Source organism: Triticum dicoccoides, chromosome 4A (assembly GCF_002162155.2).
Source record: "Triticum dicoccoides isolate Atlit2015 ecotype Zavitan chromosome 4A, WEW_v2.0, whole genome shotgun sequence".
NCBI classification, from domain to species: Eukaryota; Viridiplantae; Streptophyta; class Magnoliopsida; order Poales; family Poaceae; genus Triticum; species Triticum dicoccoides.
In genome coordinates, this window is record NC_041386.1 from 607,323,162 (window position 1) to 607,329,129 (window position 5,968).

At 44.0% G+C, this 5,968-nt stretch overlaps 1 long non-coding RNA gene across 6 annotated transcripts in view; it reads right to left on the reverse strand.

Annotated features, from left to right (window-relative positions):
• LOC119287281 overlaps window positions 1-5,866 on the reverse strand; it is an 8,724-nt gene extending 2,858 nt beyond the window's left edge. For 2 of the 6 annotated variants that reach the window (XR_005140808.1, XR_005140804.1), the window contains exons 1-9: window positions 5,537-5,866; window positions 4,341-4,445; window positions 3,603-3,643; window positions 2,342-3,483; window positions 1,184-1,402; window positions 971-1,084; window positions 831-901; window positions 445-547; window positions 229-323 (exon numbers count right to left, since the gene is read on the reverse strand). This is a non-coding gene — a long non-coding RNA (uncharacterized LOC119287281). The remainder of the gene's footprint in view (window positions 1-228; window positions 324-444; window positions 548-830; window positions 902-970; window positions 1,085-1,183; window positions 1,403-2,341; window positions 3,484-3,602; window positions 3,644-4,340; window positions 4,446-5,536) is intronic. The other 4 variants (XR_005140805.1, XR_005140809.1, XR_005140807.1 and 1 more) reach the window with 4 other exon arrangements.
• Window positions 5,867-5,968: the final 102 nt, after the last annotated feature.

The following is a 5,968-nucleotide window of genomic DNA, read 5'->3' on the forward strand; positions in this document are numbered from 1 at the left end:
ATGCTAAAAATCAAAGAATTGATAAAAAATGATCAGATGCTTTGGCCTGGACGGGTTTCCGAAACAATACAGTAAATACTCTATCTAGGAAAATTGGTACTACAGAATCTATAAACTCATTTCAATGAAAATAAAAAACTGCTACAGGCATCAAATTATCATCGCATTGGCATCTCACAAAGACATGGCATGTCAGCTTTTAGTCTACAAGGAAATCACGATTGAGACCTGTAGCCTGTAGGTCATCAGTAGTCACTTCGACAAATCTCTTCATGGAAGCCATCGTCCTTCTCTTTGGTGTGGCGGAGGTTGTGCCTCTCCTGCTGAGAACCAAGTGGCAGAAGCTTAAGTTGGGAACAATAGTGTCAAGAGCACAGCAGCGGTAAGAGAAACAGGGAAGGACAAGGTGCAGGAGAGAGCCGAGTCGACATCGCTAGGACGTACCCCGAGGATGACGATGCTAGACAACGTCCTCCCTGATGACGAAACGTTGCAGAGGGGAGCTGCCTGCTCGCCAGCGCACTCCATGGTGAACCAAAGCTCAGCACTGTGTCAGAGGCGAGTACATTATCATTCACGAATACACCATACAGCGCGCAAAAAATGGAACTACCTATATATTGCTAATTAACAAAGTAACAGGACGTAGCAAAATAAAATCAAATGTGTAACGATCAGAAGCCTTGAGAAATTGTAAGTAAATGTCACAATGTCTGACAAAAGAGCACCTAAAATTCTGAACAATAAGCATTAAGCAGGTTAAAAACTTCTGAAGGGAAAACAATTATAGAAACCGACTCCAATTGATTGATAAGTTTTAAGAATACAACCATCTAGTTGACACAATGTCAGCAGGAACGGCCGCTCATCTTGACACGAACGTCACATGGACTTTCACAATCTAACAGTGAAAGGAAACAGGTCAAGGAATCGAGTAGAAGAGGAAAAAGGCATCAATACTGCCACTAACCTCCACATCCAGATCCATGGCCCTCTATCCTCACAACATAATGCCAAGCATATCACATCTGCCTCCTCTATCTCTGTTTGCCGTCCTCGACAGAGAGAAACCACTTCCCTTCCCCTATGCTAAGTAATATCATTACAAATAGGATCAGAACGGGACTTGAAACTACAGTGGTTGGAGAAGGTGAAGAGAAGGGGAATTATACCAGGCACTGACCTTCTGGGAGCTGGATCAGCAAAGGGTCTAAAGGGTCGCAGTTAAGGGACGATGCTAATGGCGACAACAACCATGGGTGCTTGTTCCCATGGAACCTCTCTTCAGCTGTTGCTAGGGAGTCTCGTGGAGTAGCAGGCTGAGCAGCTCATCCTGGACGGCAGCAACAACACCGTGGACGACTCGACCAAACAGCGAACGTGTCGCCACCCACCGATCCAGCTGCGAGACGAAGAAGGAATCAGGAACATGTAAGTGAAAATAATGTGGTTATCCCTGGAGCCCTATGAATAATCTAAGTGAAATAGGAGATAGTCTGTGATTAGCATATGCTTAAAGAAAACATCCTCGATAAAAACAACAAAGCAGCAGTAGTTTATGTTATAAGTTTAGGCACATTAGTTTTCTATCATGATTTGTCCAATGGAAGCAATGTGGCAATTAAACCTATTCATGGTAGCGGTCGTTGTCTCCTAATAAGGTGCCAGACAATCAGGAAAACCTACAATATTGAAGGTTAAACTTTCTGTCATATTTCTCTAAATTTAATCCAATGTCATTATCATTTTGATATATTCGGTTATTTTATAATTATCTTAAGACACAACATATTTTCCCACCGGCTTCGATAATACATTACTTAGGAGCTATAAAACATTTAGGACAATTTCAAAAAAGATGTAGTATTCAACAAGAGGAGAAAAAATGTTACGGTCAAATCGTCGGCCTCGCTACATAAATTGGATCATGGCTAAAAGAACACATCACATCATTTGGGCCACATATTATGCACAGATGGACATATACACACAATATTGAGTAGAAAGCAACAATTTAGATGCAAGGAGAATATACATAAGGTTCAATATGCCACATCAAGATTCAGTAAAGAGTGGAACATATAATGAAGAGTTAGAAAAGTTGTGAGTTATGATATAATGAAGACTAACTAAGTAACAAAGTGTAAGAAAGCAAATTGGTGTGCAAGAGACCATTATTAAATCTCATGATCACACTCGGGAGAAAATGGCTCTAAGGATCAGCGGATCACACTCAGGAGAAACGACTCTAATATTACCTTAAGGACAGGTCGAGCCATTTGTTGATCGACACTATAGCTAGGGGCACGGAATTAATAAGTGACCGACAGCTCGTCTTTACCTTTCTCATTGGTGGCACCGTGGACTGGATTTTCCCTGTTGCTGCCGCCGGCGCGACAGAGAAGATCTCCCTCTGCGCTCTCTTGGTCCAGTGCACCAAAAATAATACAATACAGTATGCAGCCAGATGCTCAAAGCAGCGAACAATTTGATAGTGAAAGCAATGCATCAAATAACTTAACCTATGAGCATCTAGCCAAATAAGCATTGTCCAGTAGAACTTAGACATCAAGTTCAGAAAGGCAATTCTATAGATCAGGATTTGGAATACATTCCACAGCTCGAAAACCAACAACAAACAATAAAAGATCAAGAACAACTTATATGCAATAAAGGTATGAGAGAGAAGAAATCTTTACATAAGACGGCTATAAACACTGGAGCATAAATAAGCAACACCTTTAAATACAAAAAAGAGTTCAGGGTTCAATGCATAGTGGGCTCAGATTCGCCTTTCCTCGATCATATAACCTACCCCATCATCTCTTATCACCAGATCAATCTGTTTATACAGTTGAGCTGCCCTGGTTATCACTCAACAAGAATGACCATCCAAGGGTAGAACAATAAGCATCGCAGGATGAAAAAGGATTCTAGAGACAAGAGGGAGGATCCAACATGATACCCACAGGTGCCTCAATTGCTCAAAGATACACTTATTTCAGCCACGGCAATCATCATTGCCCTAGCAAGAATGGCTTCCGACCGATGGGGCACGTGAATTATAGGCGAGGCATGAGATTTTTCGAGGGGGGGGGGGTCCAACTTAATACCCACATGTGCCTCGACTGCTCGAGAGCATGCCTATATCAGCCATAACTGATCATCATAGACCTGGCCATGTCCCATACAGTAGCCAAAGCAGAGGAGCAGGAGGAAGATGGAGCTCACCGAGGGAGGTTGTAGCCGAGCCAGTACTCAGTGGGCGTTGGGGTTGCGCTTGAACGCCGTCCATCCAGTGAGGAACCACTTCCTACACTGCACATCCATGCCGCCACATCGGAGTTGTGCCTTGCACCGTCCCACCGACGAGGACGAATGCCACGGGCACCGAAGCGGCCAAGGAGGCGAGGAAGTGATGTACATCTAGGAGCACCACCAGGGGTAGAGATGACTGGGGCACCAATTTTGATGTTTCCAGTTCTGATGTCATGCAAATGAAAAGGTGAGATTGAATGAGAATAAGTCAAACATTCAGTGGAAGACAACAATGTTTGCTACATACTGTATAATCGACTACCTAGCTAATGATGATTGCCTACCTTTAGGCTTTGCCTTTTACCTTGAGATCACACCAGATTACCTGCAAAATAGGATATATGCATTTCAGTGCTAAGGCAAAGACAAAGAAAAAAAATGAAAGAAGAAGAAGAGAAAGAAAAGGAGATAGCTACAATCCAAGGAAGGAACGCCCAACACCGCACCCAAAGAGAAATAAGAGGTAAAAAAGACGAGAAAATCCGAGCTAAAACAATCCAGACCAGACCCATGGTGCACTCCCACGCACCAACCATTCACTCTTTTCTTTTGTAAGCCACGCAAAATCCTGTTCTAAAGGCGAACAAGTTACAGAAACAAACCTATAGTTAAATTTAATGGCTAAAACCTATAGCCAAAAAAGGAAATAATCCGCAATGCAAAGCTAATATCATTTATCTATTGCCAATCACCCTATCCATTTAAAAACATTAAATTGCATATGATTTATAATCTGAACATAAACAGTTTCTAGTCATATGGGATGATCTTTTGATCTGAACTGAACTTCCAAAGCTATGCCAACGATTAAATATGACATCAGTGTAAAATATGGTAAAGGTGTGGTTTTTTGGGTCAAAAAAGGCAAACCAAAAATGTAGGAAGAGGTAACTAAGGATACATATTCTGTCTCCTAACGCTAAAAATCAAGGAATGTAGAGAACTTGACTTATCACTAATGCAAAAGTCAAGTAGGATTACAATCTAGAAGTGAAGGCACGAAATTGAAAAGCCATCCATACCGGGCATAGGTGAGTTCAAGGCACTTGTCCACAGTCGGCATAACATTTTCCTCGGCGCAACCATACAATTCTCCTGGTGTAGTAGCTACATGAAGTGAAACTCTCCTGGCAAAATAAAGTAAAATCTTATGACCAAATGTAATGGAAAATATAAACATTCATTGCAAAACTGGTCTGCGTTTTTAGATACTAAAAAAATTCGATAGCATGTCAGGCCACTATAAGACTAATAAATAGTACCCTGTTCATTCACATCCATATCGTTCTTTGGGTTTCACTGCAGCAAGATTTATCAAAAAATCAGTGATAGAAAGGAACTGACGTTGTGGTGCATCATGCATCATAATGGCTACCAGAACCATGTCAATGCATTGCCAAGACTTACATAGAACTCAATTAATGGAAAGGGCATACAAGCTCAATATGTCAATACTATAAATCATGGAAGTCAGCACAAATTATAACACTAAAACAATCTGTAATTACACATCACGATGGTATAGTTGCTATTGCAAAAGCCGAGATAATCACTACACAGAGCCTAATTGAAACTGAAAATAACTGGGGAATTTAGTAAACAAAACAACACTGCAGAGTATCCAAATAATGATAAATTTCAAGTGTAAGGATCTTAATCTTGTATTCATTTTGAACCAGAGGAATACCCCATATACATACTTTACAATATAACAAAGAGCACATGAGTACCTTAACTTTCAAAAGATCCTAATATTTGGAACCTAGCCAAACCCTTCTCTCTCTCCCATCAAGTCCAAGCAAGGCAGCACAAAAGGCCACAGAAAAGTGGCCATCTTTGGAACCTAGCCCAACCCTTATCTCTCTCCCATTGAGTCCAAGCAACGCAGCACAAAAGGCCATAGAGAAGTGGCCAGCTTTGGAACCTAGCCAACCTAGCCAGACCATTGACCCAAAAAATCCAAATACTTGGAATCTAGCCAAACCTGAGAGCACAAAAGGCTCTGTGGCCATCTTTGGAACCTAGCCAGACTTGAGAGAAATCCCAATACTTGGAATATAGCCAAACCTGAGAGCACAAAAGGCCCCCATCTTTCGACTATGGTCTGAATCCAACAGCATCTACATATAGAGAAGACAAATAACCTACAAGCCCAGGCCTACAAACAAACAAGATCAGAGAGGGAGAGGTGGTGAGGAGTGGAGGCACCAAATCGAACCCGAAGTGTAAACGGCGGCTCAGATCTACGGCTTGGCGCCACCGGAAGCCGCGACGGCCCCCCTGCCAAGCGGTCCCCTGAGAGCCTGCCACCGCATCCGGTGACGCCGCAGCGGCTGCCTGAACACGGGCCTCCAAGCCAGCGGCATCGCGGCGCGGTGTGGCACCGGCGGGAGGGCTGGCTCCGCGATGAGGGATATGTCGCCGCCGCGCGGGGGCACGGGTCTGCGCTAAGGTCCAGGCCTCCTCATCGAGTGGCCGCGGTCCCTGGTGGCGCGGTCATCGGCCACGGCAAGCGGGGCGGGACGACGGGGCTGCGGTCATCGGCCACGACCACGGCGAGTGGGACGAGCGGGGCGGGCGAGACGACGGGGCCGGGCGAGGCCGCGGGGCATCGGCCATTGCGAGCGGGACGGGCGAGGCGGAACGGCGG